The following is a 22607-nucleotide window of genomic DNA, read 5'->3' as shown; positions in this document are numbered from 1 at the left end:
GAAGAGCCAGGCCCTGTGGCAGAAGACCCGGGCTTTACTCTCTGGAGCAGGCTTCCTGCCCTGCTGAGGGGCAGACTGACTCTGACAGGGGGACTAAGGGGGGGCATGTGTGCTGGATGCTGAAGCTCTCTTTCCCCAAGAACAATGGCAGTCAGGCCTTTCCCCTCCCTCAGGAGTTTGAGGTATTTTCTGAAGAGTCTGATTGTCTCGAGAGACAGAGGCCTGAAATTGGGGTTTTCCAACCAAATAGTGCAGCCTGTTCACACTGGAGAGGACAGTGAAACTCTCCAGTCAGCAAGCTCCACCTGTGCCTTCAGAGCCACCAATGAGCGTGTCAGTTCCTTGTTTCTCAGAGGACCAGATGGCCAAGGATTACTAGACATCTGAGGAAAGGTTCTAATAAAATAGACCAAACAAAACCAAATGCACAGAAAAAGCAACTTGGAGGGAACAGACCAAGTAGGGAGAAGTAAACTTGTAAGAGAGAGGGAGAGGCAGGGAGAGAAAATGCTCATCAAATACTCGAGGAGATAAAATATATGTAACTGTGAAATAAGAACAGGATGCTATAGAAAAAAGTGATATTCAGAGAACAAAAAGGGACTGTTGGAAATTAAAAACAGGATGGCAAAATGGAAAACTCAGCAGAATAATTGGAAAGTCAAAGAAACCTCTCAAGAAGTAGAAAAAAAGACAAAGGTGGATGAACAAGGGAGAAAAGATGGGACTCTTAGAGGAGTAGCTCAGAAGCGATGAGGATTTCAGGAAGAGAGACAACAAAGGAGAGGATTGTCAAAGAAAGTATTCAACAAAAATTCTCAGAATTGAAAAACAGAAGTTTCCGGATTAAAAAGGCCACCAAGTGCCCGTCACAATTGCACAATGGGTGAAAATAGTCCCACGCTCACATCATCACAAATGTCAGATCACTAAGCCAAACAAAGAGCTTAAAATCTTCCAGACACAAAAAATATGTCACTTACAAAGGATCGTTAATTGGAATGGCTTCTATTGAGAAGCTTCGGGAGCTGGAAGACAAAGGAGCAATGCCTTCAAAGTTCTGAGGAATAATGATTTCAGACCCCAGATTCTACAGATGTGCGAAGTCTCAAAATAATGTGTTTTCCATGAAGCTTTTTAGGAAGCTTTTGGAACACGTGCTCCACCAAAACATTGGAGCGAACCAGAGGCAAGTAAAAATGTCACAACAAAAAACGCCTAGGATGTTGGTGAAGAGAATTCCCGAGTCAGCAATGGCCCAGATATACAGGGAAACTGTTTTCGATCGGCCCACGTCAGAAGGTCAGGGAAGGAGAGAGCTTCAAGAAATTAAAGTGACAGGACACACAATGTCCACTGAGAAGATTTAGGCAACTTGGTGAAGTTGGGGTTTTATTACTGATAAGTACACAGAACTAAGGAAACAATAAAATAGGAAGCTATAAAATTAGTAACTCCAGGCAAAACAGAAATAGTCGGAAAGAAAATCTAATAATATAATGATTCATTGTGTTTGCATAGTCATAATTATGTAACACACTAAATGTTGACCTATCCCAAGGTACCATATATTAGGGGGACAGAGGGATGGAGAGTGTGTGCCTGTGTGGTGAGGACAGAGAATGAAAATCCTCACCTTACATAGTGAGAAGTCAGTTCAAGTTGAAAGTGGTTGGTTTGGGTGGGAAATATGGAAGGGGTAGGAAATTGCTGATTCTCAGAAGCTTTGCAGGTCTAGTTGATTAACTCTGTGCATGATTAACACTACAAAAGAATCAGACCAAAAGAGAGGAAAAGGAAAATACTGGAAAGAAATTTAGCAAAATATTAGTTGTTTATCTCTGGGTTTATGGTAATAAATTATGTTTATTTTTTACTTGCACTTTTTCATTTTTCTGCAGTTTCTAAAATGAACATGGCTTAATTTTTAAATCATAAAACACATATTTTAGGAAGGAAGGAAGGACTTATAGTAAAAACCCCCACAGTTTTGCTAGGAGGATTTGGGAAGGCTTCACTGATGGCGACATTTGGCCATATCTGTGAGGGAACGAGTCGTGTGGGTACTCAGAGGAACATTCTACAAAGAATGTGCAAAGGTCTGGGGTGGAAATGTGCTTGAAGCATGACCAATGCCTAAGAGGAACAGCATAGAGGCCAGGTGTGTAATAAGTGTGCAGAGTGAGAAAAGATGAGGTCAGAGAGAGGGCTTGGGCCAGGCTCTATGGGGCATGTTAAAAACTGATTTTACGCTGTCTACTAAGGGAAGCTGTTAGAGTTCTGAGGAGAAAAATTATATGATCTGATTGGCGTTTTAACAGGATCACTGTGGCTGCAGGGTGTGTGGAGGGGTGGAAAGGGGGAGGACTTGGGGAGCAAGGAGGTGGCAAGATTGGAAACTGGGAGACCATTTAGGAGGCTCTTGTTATATCCAGATGAGGGAGTCTTCAGGGTTAAACACTGACGTTCAAAAAGTTTTTATTTTATCAGCAGAAACCATTTTTCAAAGGAAATCTTATGCTAATCCCTCATCTATAAAACATTACAGCGAAGCATAGAAGTGAAGGGATTTTGCTTGAAATAGGAGGTGGGGGTCCAGAGCCCCTGCCCCATCCCCTCATCCCTGCCGTCTCATCCTGCTGGTTCCTGGAAGGTGTGCCTTTGAACCCAGGGTTCTGTAGATCGCCATTTGAAAACTAATTGCACCTAGCTCCATCCTTTTATTGAGGAGGTCCAGTGCAGGGAGGAGCTGGCTGAGGAGTGGGGTTTGGGTAGGAGTGCTTAAAAAGAAGGAAAAGTTAGCATATTGTTGTAAACAATAACAAGAAGAAGAAGCAGAATTTCACCCTGAAATGGGCAAGTCATTCCACCAGTTTGGGCCCCTTAGAATCTGCTATGGGATGAAATGTCTAGACAGCCAAGAATTGCAGATGCAGATGCCTGCAAGGGGGGCAGTGAGTAATGTAAATGGAAGTGATAGGGAGGAGTGGGGACTGTGGAGAACTATTGAGTTTCCACCTGCCTAAATGGAGCCGCTTAAGACTGTGCTTCAGCTCACAGCTGTCAAGCTGGACTGTGGGCCTAGTTTGTCTGATCTTTTGAATTTCAAGTAAATAAGGACTCTGGATATTTTAAGGTGAAATTTCCTTATTTGTAAGTGCTACCAAAACTCAACAAAAAAATGCCTGTGAGTCATGTTCAGGGAGGGGTTGCCTATTTGCAGAGCTGGATAGGATGCTCTGTACTATTTTTCTGAATGCTTTGGGCCAGGATCGTAAAGCAGTTGTCAGAGATTGCAAAAGAGATTTGGAAGTAACTTTGAGGTTTTTGCACCTCTAAAAGTAAAATTACGCCCTGCTTTGCCCCATTTAAAAGCCGTGTAATTGCCCTGACCTGGCGGCTCAGTTGGTTGTAGCGTGGTCCCATACACCAAAAGGTTGTGGGTTTGATCCCAGTCGCGGTATGTATGGGAGGCAAGCGATTGATGTCTCTCTCACACCTCGATATTTCTCTCTCTCTAAAAATAAATAGAAACATCCCCTCAGGTAAGGATTAAAAAAAAAAAAGCTGTGTAATTGAAGTATTAAGTGTTTTTCTGGTTGTCAGAATCCGTGTATGGGGAATAGGGCCCAGTGCTAAATGGACTCAGATGGCTCTGCTCCCCTTTCTGGTGGCCCTGCAGGAGCACTTGGAAATGTGTCACTTAGTCTGTTACAGTCTCTCATAAATGGGTCTGATTTCTCTGCACATATTCCTGATTTTGTGATGAGTGAGAGCTGAGGCCATCTTTCATCCCAGATCATGCCTGATGCTCTTACACACTGAGATTTACACTTGGCACGCAACAGGGAAAGGCACTAAAGGGTTGAAAAGTAGCAGCAGAGTGGGAAACAGCACAGATCCAGAGCAGGAAGCCAGGGAACGGAGTGCGAGCGTGAGTGGGACCGATGAGCCCGTGAGTCGGAGGGCAGGTCTCAGGCTGGATGGACTGCTCCCTTCCCCCTCTGTAACTACGTGTCACACGCCAGCGTTGCACACCAAGGGGAGGGCCTCTGTCGGGATGGGCGTGGGGCTGGGAGGGAAAGGGCCGCCTGAAGGTGCTTTAGCTCTCAGGGTTGCATCCCCAGGAAGCCCCAGCCCCAGGCTGCAGGAGAGAAATAGGGAGAAATCTGTAGATTCAGGAACCTCACCCCTGGGGTCTCACACTCATGAGGGGAAGTCTGACCTTTTCTTGCCAGTGCACTTTGGCAGCCAGAGCTTTTGTCCAACATGGTTTCCCTTCCCCACTTCATCTCATAACCAGAACTTGCTTTTTAGAGGGAACCTATCCCATGTAGTTTGGGAATGAAAGTGACCCCTCTCCCTTCCAGAGAAGGGCATATAACCAGCCCCTCGAATGAGAGCACCCATTCCCCTAACTTCAGTGACTAACTCAGGGACAGACTTGTGAATCCAGCTGGTATAATTTAAGTTCCTCCTGGACCTTGTGCTAGAACTAAACAGAAAGAGGACTCTTCTCTGTGAACATTAACTGTAAGAATGACATAACCTAGAGCATCTTGCCACCATATGGAAGTGTCTATGAAAAGAAAATTGAGCTGATAAGTGAATTGAAATGGTCTTGATGCTGTTGATGGACCTCCTGGATACAGTCTTACCTGAAGTCCACCTCTGAACTTTGTAATTACATAGGCCAATTTCTTTATTTTTTTCCTTCCTTGTCCCTTCTTCTTTTATCCTAAGCTGCTTGGTGCTCAATTTCTGTCATTTGCAACCAAAACATCCTGAATAAAGTATCATCTTATATACATACCTAATACTAAACAGATTGACACCACATATGGAATATATTAATAGTAAATTAAATATGTGAATATAAGATTTAGTTTATCTATCCAACTGATGTATACTATGTGCAAAAACTATGCTAGATACTAGAGATCACATTAGGAACAAGATAGACAATATGGTTGACTTACCCCATATTGGCTTTATTAATATTAAATTAGGAATTTTGTGAGCATAACATTCAGATAATTTACTCAACAATTGCCCATTATATACCATGATAATGCTATGATAAAAGAGTGAACAAGACAGATATGGTTCCTTTCCTCATGAAATGTAACTCTCTGCCTCAGTTTCCTCATTTATGAAATGGGTATAATACTAATCACTACTTCCCAAGTTTGTTGTCACTTAATGATATATATAAAATGCTTAGACTAATGTCTGGTGCATGGTCAAAGCCCAATAAATGGTAGATTGTAGTTTTTAATACTGAGATTTTTGGATATTAAATCTTCTTTTCTGTCTGGCTGTTTGACTTTCTACTGCAACAACAAGAAGTTTTGGGGGTCAGATAAAACTGGCTCATATCCTGCTTTCAGTTACTAACTAAAAGACTTTGGACAAATCATTTAATTTCTGAGTCTCTCAGTTTACTCATCAGTAAAATGTAAAATGGAATAGTAATGCTTTTCTTTAGAAGGCACATAGAAGGTATTTATTATTATTAATCCACTTATAGAAATGGAATGATAAATTGCTTGAGAGAAATCATCTCAGAGGAAGTAGGAGTAGCCCTGGTGATTTTTGTGAATAGCACTCAGAATCTCCACCTAGTCCAGTTCTCACACATGTCACCAGGATATGTCTGGGAACAGAAGAAGGAAAATTATCTTGAGGGTGGGAGACTGGGTGAGGGTAATGACCCAAAGTGGCCTTGTGCAAATGAGAAATCAGTTTGTTTAAACGTATAAAGTTTTTGCATTTCCATCTATGGTAATTCAGCTTATTTCACCGTGAAGAAGTTTTTAATGACCTACCTGTTAAATTACTCCCAGCCCTCTTTCCCCCACCTGTCATGCCAATAAGAAATGGCTGGTTTATTCTGTGGCTTCATGTGTCCCCCCCTCCCACCCTACCTCCCTCTCCCTGCCACCCAGTGAGGTCTGTGCCACTAGCTGGAGAAGCACAGCCTCACGGCATTCTAAGTGGCAGTGGACTTGGAAGTGATGTCCTACTCAATGCCGTGTCACAAAGGGGTGGCCCCTGCAAGGGCCCCACAGCACTGGAGTGGGAACAGGCCAGGCTCTCCCTGCCTAATTTGGTAAATTTTTGCTAGAGGCAAAATATATTATGTAATTCTGTCACCAAGATGAAGGCAGAATAAAGAAGACAAGTACATCAGTCAGGGCAATAAACCCCAAAGAAGTATACCCCACCAGGCTGTCCCAGGAAGATGCTGGCAGAAGGAGAGCCAGATACCGCAAACCAAGCACAGGCGTCGATAGGCTGAGAAGGGGGTGACAGAGAGAGGAAGGAAGGCAGCTTGGTCACAGAGTGAACTGCATGCATCTGGGAAATAAGGGTGATGGGAGCTTTAGGACTGGGCACCCCACAGTCTTTTAATAAGACCAGGATGAGACATACGGGCATGGAAGCTGCTGGAGTTGACCTGGAGCCGCTGCAGGGGCCATATGGTTTCCCTGCCCCATAAAAGTCACTAAGTGAGGAAGTAATTTATTGCTCGAGATCACTGTCCGCACCAGAGTATCCTGGTGTGCTCCTTCATTGTTTCCTTAATAAGGGAATGGGAGAGGAGCTGGGCTGTGAGCCGGTGGGGCCGAGCGGGTGGCTTCGGCTTTATTTGTTCTGTTAGAGCGTGTTGTTGGAGGGGAGGAAGACTGGGAAGCCTGATGCTTCTGCAGCTCAGTCCACAGGGGTTTTCTCTTCCCAGCAGCTCTGTACTTTGTGGGAGAGGGAGAGCTGGGATGGTAAAGAGGAAAAAGGGGTCATGAACTTCAAATACATAACTTGGGATTTGCACAGTTTGAAGAGAAGATATTTCATAAATGGCAAACCATTCTGCAGCCTGGGGAAGGAGGCCAATAGATCCTAATGAATTGGTGCCATAAAGGAGAGGACTGGTTCCTCCCCACACACGCAGATGATGAAACATCAAAACAAAGGCTGCTGATAACCTTTGCGGGAAGCTGGGGTTCTGACCCTGAGTCCTTCCCAGGAATCTGCCCTATTTCACCCTCAGCTTCACACAAAGGCTCTGAAGCTGAGCTGGGAGACCAGGCAGCCGGTAGCCTTGAAAATTTGCTGGTACAACTGATGATCTTTTCTTTCTCTTCCACTCCTTCTTCTTCTTCTTCTTTTTTTAAATATGTCTTTATTGATTTCAGAGAGAGGAAAGGAAAGGGAGAGAGAGACAGAAACATCAATGATGAGAGAGTCATTGATCGAGCCCACAATCCGGGCATGTGCCCTGACCGGGAATCGAACCCTGATCGCCTGGATCCTAGGTCGACGCTCAACCGCTGAGCCACGCCTGGCCGGGCACTTCTTCTTTTTTTGAAATAGCCCCAAGCTTTGCAGCAGCAGTTATTTCAGTGGCTAGTCCTAGGTTCCTTACCCAAGTCTTATCTGAAGATGTTATCTGCGTGTGCTTGAGACAGGAACATTGCTCCAACACCTTGTCTGAGCTCCTTCTGCTTTTAGTGCAAAAACACCTGTCCTGACACTAAGAACATTTTGACCTCCTGATTTTTAGGCTCTCTGAAACAGATTCTGCTGAATTGCTACGTGAGCATTAAAAAAAAGCTTCCTCAGAGTGTTCTTGACTTAGCCCTGAGAATTGTAACCATCACCTGGCCAAGTGAACACTAAGGTCGCTTGTCAGCCCTTTGGCAGGAAGGATTTTAAGAAGTTAGACCCATGTTCAGGTGTGTCCAAATGCTACCTCAGAACATACACTTCGCATGGGCCTATAGAGCCCGTGCACCCCAGAAGGGTCTGTCTTCTCTCAGGTTAAATCACATACATTAACCATGTCCTCTTAGGCCCCTGCCCATGGAACCTTCCAGCCTCAGGTAATTAAAGAACTAGGTACCACCTAGATGGGTTTGTGTCTGGGAAGGAGGAGATGGAAATCTGGAGGAGACTGCACACTCCAGCCGTGCCTCTAAATGGTGCTCATTTGTCCTTCGAGGGTGGTCTGGGAAGAGCGGTGGCTACAAGTCACATGTAGGACTCGGAAGAGAGGGGTGCGGGTCTTCCTGCTCTGCCCCGTGTGTCTGTTTTAACACTTGTAATTGTCCAACCTTGACCTCCTCAATGAAATTGTTTTGCTTTATGGATAGATCAGGGACTGTGGAGTAAGGTGAAGAAGGTGTAAATCCAAGATATATTGCTACCTAGCTGTGTGACTTTGGGCAAATTTCTTAATCTCTCTGAGCCCAGTTTCCTATGCTAAAAAGCAGGGCTCATAATACTGACCTCAACTGGATTGTTGTGAGGATCAAAATCTGGGGCGTGTCTGTGAAGAACCTGGGATGAGTCCACTGTGTGTCATCCAGCGGGAGCTCTCTCCTGCTCTCCTTAACACATGAGGGGCCAAGGCTCCCCTTATTCAGTTCATCATTCCTCAATTCAAAATCATGTCCCTTTCTTTTCTCCAAAAGCCGTTCTTCCCGTGGGTAGATTTCCAAAAGCTCCCATTAATAAAACAAATATAGCTTTGGGAGGGATAGTGTCCATTAACACTTTAGCTTGAACTAGTTCAGGGACTAGCTAGGTTGGTGATGACAAGGAGCATGGGGGCAGAGAGTGGAGGCTTTTCTAGGACAGGGTGCTCCACTCTTGACTGTGACAGAGGGGAAACAGACAGTGGGGAGAAACTTGGAGAAGTGTTGAGTAGAGAGGGACAAATAGAAGAATCAAGAACCGTGAGAAATTGGGAAGGGAGAAGAGAGGAGGCATGATGGGCATAGTGTTAGCTCCAGACAGGAGGGCGGAAGCATGCGGGGCTGAGCGAGAGCATGCAGGGAGGAGAGGAGACTGTCAGAACCAGTTTAGTGGGTTAGAGGGTAAAAAGTGAGGCTTTGGAGCCACATAAGCTAGATGTGTTCCTTGTCTGGGACACTAGCCACCTGATCTTGGGCAATCTATGCATTTCCAATGACATGTCAGTTACCACATCTGTAAAGGAGATGATACCTAACTGGAAGGGCTGACTCAGGAGGTCCTGCAAAGTGCCCAGAACATGCAGGCTCTCAATAGATGATCCACTGCATACCACTGCCATCTTCCTCCTTATTGTCTGCTGACAGAGGGGACTCTGGGTAGCCTGGGGACTTGAGGAAAGGGACCATGTTTGGAGGAGCCTCTGTGGGACAGTGGAAGTGAGATGGAATGGATTAATAGTAGACCAGGTCCATGGTGCTCAGTGATGTCCAACAACATCCCCAGCCTAGGATCAGAACTACAGAACACAGAACCAGGGGAGGGGTCCAGGAGTGGGGCCTGTCCTTCAGACCCAGCAGATGGTTACAGGAGGACAGGGAAAAGGCTGCTCCTGTGGTCTGTCCTGCCGACAGCTGTACAAGGGGAAGGCAGAGGGTTGAATCCAAAGAGATCTTGCTGATGGTGAAAAGTCAACACTATGGTGAGTAGCAGGATATTGTCAGGAGGGAGCAGCCTCAGCTGGGCACTCAGCAGGGAAGCAGCCCAGAAACACTAAGGTGAAATGAAGCCAGGATGTAGGAACGACAGGGCCAAGAGGTCTGATGCATTGTCAGTGGGGATTTTGAAGTCTTGAGAATTCCTGGGTGGCCAGAAATAATATGGACTGCAGTTATCCACGAATGAAGAACTGGGTCTTGGGAGGGTCAGTCATCAAGAAAAGCCTTGATGTGAGGCGAGCCCTAGCAAGTCCACTAGAAAGAAGGGTATGCTTTGACGGGGGCATGGAGGGCCAGATCTTAAACAGAGATGTGCGTATTGCATTTGCCTTTCACGTTACTTATTTATTTTAAACTGAGCCAACATTTTCTTATTTTTATGAAAAAAGTAATCTTGATTTCTGACTTAAGTAGAAAAGCAAGATTATCTGGCAATCCTGCGTCTCTATTCCTATATTGTCAAAACTTCATTGTCCCCATTGGAAGGAAATGTGATTTTTCAGTTTGTCACACTCCCCACCATTCCCTGTTACACCCAACACTGAGGTTAAGTGTCTGTCATTTGTTATTTATTCTTGAACTGTCCTTTGGTTTCTCTATGGTAGGGAAATATATTATGTGTATATAGAAACATGCACCTGGAGGCATTTGAGTTTGTGACCTTGATTTGGAGCAAGGGCTGTACCAATGAAGGTAGGCTTTGATCCAGCAGCAGAAGAGGGGACCCCAGTCGTTCCAGGAGCACCTCCAAACCATAGTGCCAAGTAGAGAAGGAGCATAGGGAGGCAGAAGTAATGGGTGAGAACAGACTAAGAGAGGGTGAAGGAGCATTACAAAAATAAGGGAGCCACTGTCTCGAGGGCTACCTACTTGGTTCCCTTGAGAACCTTGTTCATTCAAAGTAGTTGTGTCTACTCCCCTCCCTGTCATGAGAACTGAGCCAATGGTACTCAGGGCTTTGTGGCAGATCCTTCTGGTTGCCTGTCCAGTGGGGGGCTCTGAGGCCCCAACTCCATCTACTACTTTTTTGTTGGCAGAATTCACCTTCTACTATAGAAGCTGAAAAGGTTAGATTTTCATGTTTTTCAGTCTTCCTTACTACTAAAGCTTGGGCACTGTCTTGGTCTGTTCAATACTAAGTAACGGACTAAGTAACCATAGACTGAGTGGCTTATAAACAACAGACATTTATTTCTCACAGTTCTGCAGGCTGGGAAGCCCAAGTTCATGGCACTGGCATACTTAGTGTCTGATGAGGGCCTGCTTCCTCAGAGACAGCGCCCTCTCACTGTCCTCCATGGAGGAAGGGGCGAGCGAGCCTTCTGGGCCCTCTTTTACAAGAGCAGCAATCCCATCCAGAAGAGGTCTGCCTGTATGCTCTACTCACTTCCCAAAGGTCTACCTCCTGGTATCATCATCTTGGGGGTTATAATTTCAACATATGAATTTGGGGAATGGGTGGGCAAACATTCATTCTGTAGCAGGGGCTTTGAGGAAAGACTTTCTTTCCTAGTAAAGCATGGCTCATGAGAGGAAGCATCGGTCTTCTCCAGCCAGGTGCTAGTGTGTTCACCTAGAACGCCTTCACCGCGACACCCATCTTGTGTCTGTGGGAGGAAACGCTGAAGGCTCAGCCAGAGCTGAGGCTGGCAAGGTGGAAAGCTGCCAAGAGCCTGGGTCCTTGATGACATTTTTGAGGCCCTGAAACAACCTTGTACCATGTACCTTTGGAATTTTTTTTAATGTGCAACCATACATTTTTGTCACTGTTGAGGATTTTAAAATTAGATATACTGTTACTTGCAGTCAAAAGCATCCTAATGGATACAGACTTTATTCAGAACTGGGCTTATTAATGGGGTACACAGGCTAGTGAGCTGGGGGTGTTCCCAGCAACTGGATAAACAATGTATTTTCCTAGTGGATCCATTTAACTTCATGGTAGGTTAAATCGTACTTTCATATGAAAACATACATTGATATTATTGCTATAGAATATAAAATTCACAAGATGAAACAGGAGTCTGAGACTTCTTCCAAGCAAGGATCCCAGGGGCTTGGGGATATTACATGTTGTCAGCACACTGTGTTTCTCTTTCTATTGAGCATAAGCTATAAAACAATTCAAACTAAGCTGCAGTTGGAGAGACTAAGTTAGACACATGGAAGAATTGTGTCTATTGTGATTATTAAAGGGATTCTAAATTGGAACTGTGACAGGACACTGAAATGTCAGAGCTTTGGAAGTTTTAAAGAGAGGGTATTGTGGCTTCAAACGCAGTTTTGCCTGGACTAGTTTACTCAGCTTTCTAGGTCCTCGCCAGGGTCTTCCCATTGTTTTGAATTTGTGACGAATAATGATTTTTTTCAGACGATGATTGCTTTCCAGATCCTCCAATGTTTCTTTGGCCATTTATCCTTTGTTTTAATTCAATGTGCTGCTCAAAAGGCTGCCTTGGAGTTTCCCTTTAAGTAGTTAATGTGAATGAAAGCAGAAAATTGCCAGGAGTCAGCCAAATGTTGAGACAGATTGTAAATACCTGTAGGGGAAGTATTTAAGCATTTCCGATAGGAAGGATACTGTAAATTTTACATGCAGGGGCTCTGCATCAAAGCCCAAATCCCAGTTTTTCTTCCTACTTTGAGGCTTCTTAGACGAGGTCAGCACAAAGGACCTTCTGTTTCCACGGGCATTTACATCACCACTCGATCTTGTTATTTCTGACTTGGTGCCAATCATATTGAGAATTTCTCGAGGGGAGTAAAAAAGAGTAACCAAAGCAGCTTTGCCTCCTTGACAGTGAAGAACGGAAAGAAAAGGCTCTCTCCGAGACAGATTTTGCTTTTCTTCCTTTCTTTTAGTTGTATGTTTTAACTTGACACTCTGCCTTTGACAACCCCAGGACTTCAAGCTGATGAAAAGCTGAGTTAATTTTCTCTTCCATGGCTCAACCTCACGTTGATTTTTTTTAAACAGGAGTTTTGAAGAGGAGTTGGTTTATGGGATGGGCCCACCAGGCTCCTTCGCTGGGTTACACACCCATACTCCAGGCCCTTAGACTGAAGTCGTGGCTATTTCCCTTTGGTTCTGTCAGCAGTGGTGGGTGCAGCAGGTGACACAGGAGGTGGAAGAAGGGATGGGAATGTCTCTGACAATCTTCGTTCTGGGGGCATCTGCTCCCCCTTCTGAAGAAGGCTTATCCTGTGCTGGCTTGCTTCCCCAGATCAGACCAGCTCTGTTGGGCTCTAGCAGTTCTCTGCTCCAGCCCCTAGTCTCTCAGAAAGCTAGAGTGGGTCCTTCTTTCCTTAACCACTCATTTCCTTAACCACCAATCTGTCAACACATTGGTTAACACCTCATCATTGTTGCAATAGCCAGCATCTTGGGAGGACCTTCTATACCATTTCTTAGGAGGAGTGGAGGGAGTGGTTAAGAGCATGGCGTCTGAAGCCCAGCTGCTCCGGGTTGAATCCTGGCTAAATGACCTGGAGAGTAGCAGCCTACCAGCGTCTTGTGAGCATTGAATGAGCTATGGCACCCTTAAAGCTCTGCTTAGTACCGGGGAGGACAGGACAAGCTGGTAGATGGTCACCATTGTCATGAGTCACTCACAGACATGGACGCCCTTTCCATGGAGCTCTTGTCCTTTCCTGGGGATTTTCTTTCCTTTTCTCCTACCAGAACCCTCTTCTGCCCACCTCAGTGATATACCAAGTGAGCATCCAATACCTGCCAGGAGCTCTGCACCTGTGCTCCATGCTATGGGGTGACAAAAACATTGAGTGTCATTGGGCCTTCAGGGGGTCTGCTGTCTGAATGGAACTGTATGCTGACACACACAACACCGGGCAGGACTAATGTATGCTGATTTGTGTGCCAGCCAGTGGGAGGAAGACGGGGGAGTCCGCATGCTAGGAAGCATGTGAAGAAAGGCTACCTCCCATCCAGGGTCTGCAGCAGAATCCTGGGTAAATCATTGTCCCTCTTGGGGCCTCACTTTTCCCATCTGTAAAACCAGTGGGTTAGTCAATAGTTTTCAAACTTTTTAGACGAGGGCCCACAGTAAGAAGTGCCCATAATTGTACATCATGACCCTCTGAACTACATGCATAACTGAAACACAAGTTTTACAAAACAATATTTATCCTTACTATGTGAAATTCTGTTTCCCATTCATTTTTAAAAAGCTGGTCATAATCTTTTATATTGACTTCCTGACCCCCTAATAGTTCAGTTTGAAAAACGCTGGACTAGATGATCCCAAAGGGGCCTTTCAGCCTGAACTTTCTATAATTTTAGATCTTTATAGGCTGTATGGATTTAAGAGAAGAAAGAATAATTAATCTCCTAGGGTAATGATTGGCTAGAGCTCAGCTAGATTATTATTTTTTTTAAATTGTGTATGTGGTCGGCTCCCATACCAGCTTTGTGGAATGCAAGGAAATGGTCTATGGAAAAGAAGAAGCTGATTGTTGGGAATCGCCCACTGGAGCAGATGAGCCTGTGGGCAGTCACAGTGTGCACTGCACATCTGAACTGGGTTTTCATTCGTGGGAAGAGAAGAAAGAATCCTGACATCCAAGTTGGCTCCTGCTCTCTAAAGTAAGGGAATTCTGGAAAGAATCTCCTTGGGAGAGAAGAAAAAAGAGAAAAAAGGCCATCTTGTTTTAATCCCTAAATGGCTCCAGCCCTGTGAATTAGGCGACTTGGGAGAAACGACTTCGCTGCCTGTGTAAATGTTTGCTTTTGCTCTAATGTGTTTGTCCATTTGCTTGACCGCTCAGGAGATAGTCATCTAGAAACACAAGCTTCAGGAGAAACTGAGAAAACAAGTAGAACAAACAAAACCCACTACTCCCACCTCCCAGACAAAACCAACCTGTGCCCTCCCACTCCAACATTAGTTGTCCTTTAGTTTACTTTTCACAGAGAAAACACACATCCAGTGGCCCTTTGGGACTATGCTCTGTGTAGGGCTTATGAACACCCAGGAGACTTTCTCTCTCTCAATTTTTCTCTCTCTCTCTCTCAGATGGCTCTCTCTTGCTCTTTGCACTGTAAGGAAACGTCTGGAATTTTCAGTGATTATCTGAGATCAAATGGCTTTTTTAACATCCTGAGCCTTTCAGAGGGCTCCCCTCAGTCAGGAGCAAAGTGACATCGGCTCCTATAGTGACAGGCTCTTTCGGAAAATATCAGCCAGGAGTTTCATGGATGCAGACTTTTGGCATAAGGAAGTCAAGGCTGCTTTTCTGCCTTTCTGTCTGTTGTCTGGATTAGATTTGGGTTGAAAACAGGGTTCTGATCAGTGGGTTGGGCAAATTTCTGAATTTCCCGTACCTTGGTAAAATACGGTTGATAACAGTATTGAATATAGAAGATTAAATTGTACAATGCATATACGATGTTTAGAACCATGTGGTAAGTTACTCACTAAAGAGCAGCCACTAGTTCTACTGTTGACCTATATATACCCCAGGAAGGTAGACTGTTCAAAGATGGAGTGATGCTAGGAGATACCACTTGCTTGAGGCCACCTTGCAGGTCCAGGTGGCTGGAACCAAGATAGTGTTTCAGCTCCTCTGACCCAGCACATCCATCCAACTGAGGCATGGGAGGGAGGCGGCCATGGGGTCTTGGTGAAAAGGGGGCAAGAGTGGGTCTTAGGGAAACAGGGATAGAGGCACCGACCCTGCAGAACTGCTAAAAAGATGAGCTAATCAGTGGAGAAAGCATTTGATTGGAACTTGGCACATAGTAGGGGCTGGATAAATGGTGACCATAACAATAGCCTTCTCTGGTAACAGCTGGGCCCCTTTGTCAGACCTTCAGGCTTTCTTAATTCAGAGCCTTCCTCAAGGTAAGGAAATGGGAATTTGCTTGAACACAATGGCCTTTTTAAGGCAGCTCAGATGTTTATCTTACTCCAATATTTACCCTATTGAATAGGATTTGGGTGGCTTACTTTCCTATTTCTCTGGGGAGTGAGGTTTCACTGTGTTAAGTTGAATATCAACTTTTAAATGAAAAATGGATAAAACTGAGAGAAAAGCCTCTTTTGACCCAGGGGACAAAAAGACTCTGGTAAAATCTGGCCCGGATTCTTCTCCACCCACAACCTTGGGGGCAGGGAGCCCAGGGAAAAGCTGGAAGGAGTTCGGATTGGCTGAAACAACCACAAAGGTTTAGCAGGAACCCTGTCCAGGCCTGAGGCCGGGAGCACCTGGAATGTTCTAGCATCTGATCGCATAGAAGAGGATGGTAACGAGTCCTGAGCCCAGAGCAGCTGCTGACAACCAGAGCTCCCATCCCCAACCTCCAGGGGACCCAGGTCTGGCCAGCCTTCCTATCTGAGCCTAGGTTAAACCCTACTCCACCTATTAAATTTTTTTTCCAGTTTGGCTGAAATCAGCCCCAGGAAATAGGATCTGTGATAACAGCTTCTTCAAGTAAGAAGGACAATGGCCAAATTAGTCCCGTGGGTGTAGGTATGTGTTCAGCTATCAATATTGCCTTAGAATTGAAGACTTTAATTTACAGTATCCTTCAGAACCACCACCAAAAATTTCATATTCAAATCTATTCAACATATTCAAAAGTTTTGAGCCCGGCCATATGGCTCAATTAGCTGAGCGTCATCCCAGGCACCAGGAGGTCACGGGTTGATTTCTGGTCGGGGCTTGATCCCCAGCGCGGGGCGTGCAGGAGGCAGCTGATGGAGGTTTCTCTCTCATCCGTTTCTCTCTCTCTTTCCCTTTCCCTTCTCTCTGAAGTCAATAAAAACATTTTAAAAAAAAGTTTTGAGTGTTCTTTGCCAGGACAGTCAAGCACTGTATGTAATTTTATTCAGTTAATCTTCTCAATAAGTCTACAAAACAGGGTTTTACAGATGAAGAAATGGAGGCAAAGCAAAATCAGGTCACTTTGTGATTAATGGCTAGCGAGTGACAGAGCCAGGGTTTTGAAGTGTGTCTGTACAGCTCTCAGCACCAGATTCCCCTTCGAGTAGCTCTGGGACACTAAGGATGCAGTAGGTGTGTCAGTGTTTTGTTTTGGGCTGCAAATTAGGCTCTGGGGCTGAGTTTGTCTTTGTCAGCAATTTATTTAACACAAGTTCACTGCGGGAATTTCACAAGCCAATAGCATACAAGATAATGTCTCTTAGTAAGCCGATAAAGAAATAACATACTCCAAGCCAGTAACAGATTAATCGCACTACTGGTTCAGGCAAGGGGAGATGAAAGAAATCAAGTCCAAATTTCGTTGAGGTGCACCTTTTCTGGGAGGTTGATTCTTGTAGAGATGGCTTAATCAACCGGTTTAACCAACCAGGAGCTGACTTCCAGCTGTCGGTGCAAAAATGAAGGTCCCTGGTTGCTAGAGCACGTTGCTAGGAAATGATGGTGCAGATGTTGGTGGGCAAGACGTTCTCCTTCACAGGGCTACTGCAGGTTTGCACCATTGCCCATGAAAGTTGCCTTTACCATGGTATGAGCTAATGCCACAGAGGTCTTTGAAGAACTATTTAGATCAGCGAGGGTCACCTTGCCCAGACCCGATGCTCTCGGATGGGCCTCACAAACTCTCAGTATTTATAGCCTAAATGCCTCCTTGCCATAGTTGCCTCTTCAGATGCTTGTTGTTGACGAGCCCTCAGAGGCTCCCCTCAGCAGCTGGGCTGACTGCTCATCACTAACAACAGATGAGATGATGACATCCTGACACATCTCACCTCATTTTTATATCAAAACATCTTTACTCTTAAAAACAACTTCATTTTTGCCACAAACAAGTGGATTTGAAATCATATCAAATGAATATACAACATTTACATGATGTGCTGGATTTTATTTCCCTCAAGAAGTTTCTGTGAGGTTAGAGGGACCGGACTGGCCAGATGAGGTGAGAGAAGAGCAATATTGCTCATAAGATTAGGATTCGGGTACCTATGTTGTCTATGTGGTACAAACTAAAATTCTCTACATTTCCAAGGTACTGGGAGGCAGGTAGCACATTCGGTCACTTTCACCCAACCTGAGCAATTTCATTTGTTGCCTTTAGTTGACGAGGGAGCCATGGGCAAGTGGTCCAGTGTGAAAAGATTTCCATTATGCCAGACAGTGGGCATCTTTCTGGAATGCAGCTTTCCTGAAGACTGAGGCTGTGGGAAGAGATAAGATAGACAGTTAGCTGCCCATGAGCTCATGAGAAAAAAACATCTCAAAGCAATGCTTAGGTGTTGCATTAGTAAGGTCCTCCTCCAAATTTCTACCTCCAAACATGAGAATTTCCCCAATGATGTTTAGAAGTCTCTCATAAACACTAATTTGTTTAATCTGCAGGTGTCTACTTAGGATCATCTATGTGCCAGGCACTGTTCTAGAAGCCGGAGATAAAAGAATGAAAGAATGGGTAGATTCAGTGGCATTAACAACAATGACAAAAACTCCAATGTAGTGAAAGACGGTACAAGCAACACTCAAATTAATCAGCAGAGTTGGAGAAACCAGTACTAGATATGCCAATAAACAGGTCTTTCACAAGAAAAGTCTTTCACAAGTGATAAGTGCTATAAACAGAAACAGGTACAGAGGAGCTGCATCACTTGTGTATTAGTTTCTGAAGTTCAACGGTAGCAAAAATCAACTGAGTAAAAATTACCCTTAATAGATTCCTTAAACTCGCCATGTACAGTATACATAATTTTGTTCATACAAGCCTTTACCTCTTGGCATTCAAGAAGCACTGTAACGGACTAAACGAAAGAACAGAAGGAATGCAGAGGTCTGGAGATTTAATCAATTCTTTCCTTAAAGATAAGGGATATAGGCCAGTTTGGGGACAACTGGGCTTAGGTGCCCTGGGGAACTCTGGTTGGAGTTGTCCAGCCAGGCTCATGAACATGGACCTAGCAGACTTAGCTCAGAGCTGGGGAGAGAGACAGGTTGAAACTCACATTAAGCATCAGGTGCTCCTGCAAAAAGGGCCTAGACTGGCAGTAAAGAAACAAGACCTCTTTTGCACAGTTATGTGGTGAGGTCTTCCTGTAAAGTTATCTCTAAGGTGTGAATGAGCTCAGCAACTTCCTCCCACCTCTGAGGGCAGACTGCTGGAATCTCCTGGGTGTCTGGCCCAAAGCAGGAGGCTCTGAAAGGGGGTAAGAGAGGGTGCCGGCACACATAGCTCAACTGCTTTTCACTTAAGTGACTCTATCTCTATGTAGGAATTGGAGACCATGGATGGCTGGAGATAGGATTGAAGGTAAGGGGGGGGAGACACACCATGGCTCCCTCTGGCCATCTGTGTAGTGTGGTCTTCTTCAGGGTCCCTGGGAACTGAAGTGGAGGGCTCTCAAACTTCACTGTCCATAAAAATCATCTGGAGAGTTTATTAAACTGCATAATCATGGACTCTCTCCTCAAAGACTTTGAATCTGCATTACTTTAGCATAAGGTGCTGCACTTTAATAAACACTCCAAGTGCTACTAATACAGGATTCAAATGGCTTACAGGTCCATACAATATAGACATATATTTAAAAACACAGAGAAGATAAAGGTAAGAAGATCCTTTGAGAAACACTGCCCCTAAAGACAGGCCAAAGAACCAAGGCTACAATGTGTGGATGTTTAGTAATGGGCTGTCTTTGGCATTTGCTTTCAGGCTGCACTTGAGAGAAGTTAACAGAAACTGCATGAGAGCCTTGACATTGTACATGCTGAAGAGCTGCTGGGAAGACCAGCCCACCAAGGACAGAGCTTTCCCTCTGGAGACCGCTGGAGCTGAGTTCTGTGTCCCCGGGCAGGGACATCTGTGCTTCTCACTGACTGGTTTGCTGTTATCCCGTAGAATGTGGGGGTCTCCTAACTGATGGACTGGGTTTCTTGGTCTGCTCTCTCCTCTGGGAATCATGGCTAAATTGGTAGCCCACCCCTAGCAATTATGATTTGCACTTGTGTAATGATCAATACCCCAACTCCCAGGCTTCAAGTTAATCTCTTAACTTTTGTTTTCCCTTCGGGCTTTGTTAGTACTCAGTGGTTTTCAGTACATTCACTATGTTATGCAACCATCACCTCTATCTAATTCCAAAACATTTTCATCACCCTAAAAAGAAATTCCTTATCCCATTACACAGTCACTCCCCGTATCTCCTTCCCAACAGCCCCTGGCACCTTCTAATCTACTTTCTGTCTCTGTGGATTTTCCTATTCTGGACATTGCCTATAAATGGAACCACACAGTTTGTGGTTATTTATGCCTGACTTTTTTCACTTATCACAATGCTTTTAAGGTTCGTCCATGTTGTATCATGTATCAGTACTTTATTCCTTAGTAATGGCTGAGTAATATTCCATTTTAATAGCTTGACCAAATTTTGTTCATCCATTATCAGTTGGTGGACATTTGGGTAGTTTCATTACTCTTTTTAAAAACTGGAGATAGCTTTTAGCCACCTCAAATTCTTTTTGTAATAAGGCAGAACACAGGCAATTAAAATTCATCTATATGTGTATCTATATTTAGCTGCATGCATGATTCTGTACAATAATCAATAGAAATAAAATATTGTCATCAGTTCTGAGTTCAGATAAAGTGTGGTTTCTAATTATTCAGCAAAGTATTTATCCATCATTTGTACCCAGTCCCATTTCTCACTTAGAGGTCAAGGCAGCCTGGGAATGTGATCCCTTTGTCCTGGTGATAACCCCTCACCTGATTCACAGCCACTCACAAGCATGGACACTTCTTCCTCCTCAGAGGCAGGGACGAGAAAAAGGAACAGGATTGGACCCTCTTCCCAAGTCTATTTTGCTCTTTACAACGATGGATGGGTTTCAATCAAAATGAGGTCATGGGCTATTAAGATGACTGCACAGTGTGTGGGGGAGGGTGAGTCACCTGTGTGCATGTGAAATGCCCATGGCTGTTTGGTAGAACTTGGGCTCCAGTCCCTGTTTTCTTCCGGGAGTGGGTTTAAGAGTGGGCAGCAGAGGCATCATTGGAAATGAATGTGCTCCATGCAGGATCCAAGATCACCTTGCCTCTGCCCTCCCCCTTGTCTGGATTCAGAGAACAAAACCATGTGAAAACAGGGGAAGAAGTGGCCAAACTTTAGATGGTTATGTTCTTAGAGACCTCAATTATGTGCAACACTCTGAACCAGACATGGATGGTAAGAAATGGGGATAGGATCAAGGCAACAAGGGCAGTGGGTGTCATTAGGGCCATGCCCAATTCAGTCATACTCTGCCTGGTCAGTAGTTGTGGTGGGCAGCTGAAGGGCTGGGAGAGAGTCTGCCCGACTGTCTTACTGTCTCAGGAATGTGTCAAAAGAGAGAGGTAGGGTGCTTGGCTGGTTTCTGAAGAAACCCACAGTGTCTGAAATCAGTTCAAGACATTCAAGGATGGGACAATTCCCTACGGCTTTTATTTATTTTATTTACTTTTGCAGGGGGTGTGAGACCATCTGGGGGCACAAAACCCTAACCTTTGAACTCTAACCAGAAGGGGTGACTGCAGTCCTGTGATGAGATCACTCAGGGCCACTCTGTAGATGCAGAATCCCAGGCCAATGTACTGAACCACTGGCTCCAGGGGGCACGTTTTAGGCTCTGATGATCTGTGGGACTTTCCTGCCTGTTCAAATGCACCCCATGCCCGGAAACTTTGTGAGCAAGGTAATGGTGGAAAAAAAGGGGTTGCCGACAATGGGCCAATTGGGTTGTTAGGTTGGGTTTCTGACAAAATGAGAGGTGTCAAAATCTGTGTTCTTTAGAGGTTTGAGCTAGAACATGGTTGTTTCAGATCTGGTTGCAGAACTCATGAAAAGTAAGGCAAGTTAAGATCATTAGAGACAGTCCGTGTTCAAGTTCCAGAGGGCTCAAGAGTAAATGCCAAATGTAAAGGGCCAGAAGCAAGTCTGAGGGTTGAAGTTCAGGGTTGAAGAGCCAAGACTTGTAGAATTAGTAATCAGGTAGGGAACTGAGGAAGAGTGCGTCCGTGTGTGCACTACTGCGTGCGTACACACACGTATACGTAGGGTGTTCATGCGTGAGCGTGTGGGTGGGCTGAATAATGGTGAGCACATGTGCATGCAGGGCCTGTGTGTGGAGTGTGCTGGATGTGTTTATGTGTTTGAGACCTGCATGTGGATACGAACGTAAGCACCTGTCTAGACTCTGGTGTGGGAATTCAGAGGCTGGCAGGTGTGCAATGATGTTTGGGTTGGGGTTTGGGCTGCTTGTGAACTTGTAACTCACATATGATTGAGGCCAACTGTGCTCAGCAGCTCGCCTTCTGAGGGAGCCTGTTTGTAAAGGGCTATTAGGAGTAGAGATCTGGGTTTGCGTTATGACCTTTCTAGGGTTGCATCTACTATCGTTAATGGAGAAGTGAAACCTACTGAGAGAGGTGAGGAGAACAACTGGGACTTTCATCATAAATGTGTGCTGACAGTTCTTAGGGAAAAATTTCTCCCTAAACCTCTGACTTCCCAGTTTCTAGTTCTACCTTCTGACTTCAGATGCCTTCAGTAGGCTGTAAATTCAAAGGCAATTCGTAGGTTCAAATTGAATTGAATGGTCAGCAACTCTGGCAGAATGTACTTGGAGGAGAGGGAGGCGAATTGAAGTCATCCTAGTGTTGTGAGAGCCCTGCGGAGCTGCGATGAACTCGGGGTGGGAGTTAGGAGCACCGAGCTCTGACTGGACTCTGCTGGGTGACCGTGGACAGAGCGATGCTTCTGATCCTAGCGTCTTACCCGCAAATCCAGGGTATTGTTGGGGGTGGGCTCTTCCAGCCCCGCCGCAACGCAGCAGGGTGGGATTGCAGGCTGACAGCTGCCTGTGGTGTCAGGCTGGGGAGGATTCCCTGTGGCTTTGAGCTCTTTTCCCACCACTTGGAAAAAGTGTAGCAACGCAGGTTTCTAGAAAAATGAGTAATTGTTCCTAATGTAGAAGGTGCTTTACTTTCCAGACCAATCGATACATGTTCACAAAATCAATACTTTTCCATTAAGGTGTGTATTTTCTGGTGTTTTAGGCTGGGTTAAAGGACATAATAGGATCCACTGGCCCCTGCCATACCCTGAATCGCTGCCAAGCGGCCTGCCCTGCACAGACTGGGCCGGG

General features: G+C 45.1%; 1 long non-coding RNA gene across 1 annotated transcript in view; it reads left to right on the top strand.

Moving 5' to 3' along the window:
- The window catches only part of LOC308559711, a 172650-nt gene extending 152640 nt beyond the window's left edge, over positions 1–20010 (top strand). The window contains exon 4 of the long non-coding RNA XR_013999196.1: positions 19138–20010. This is a non-coding gene — a long non-coding RNA (uncharacterized lncRNA). The remainder of the gene's footprint in view (positions 1–19137) is intronic.
- The last annotated feature ends 2597 nt before the right edge of the window (positions 20011–22607 follow it).

Source organism: Miniopterus schreibersii (genome assembly GCF_964146895.1).
Source record: "Miniopterus schreibersii genome assembly, chromosome: 7".
In the NCBI taxonomy this organism is placed as follows: Eukaryota; Metazoa; Chordata; class Mammalia; order Chiroptera; family Miniopteridae; genus Miniopterus; species Miniopterus schreibersii.
This window is presented reverse-complemented; position numbering and strand designations above follow the sequence as displayed.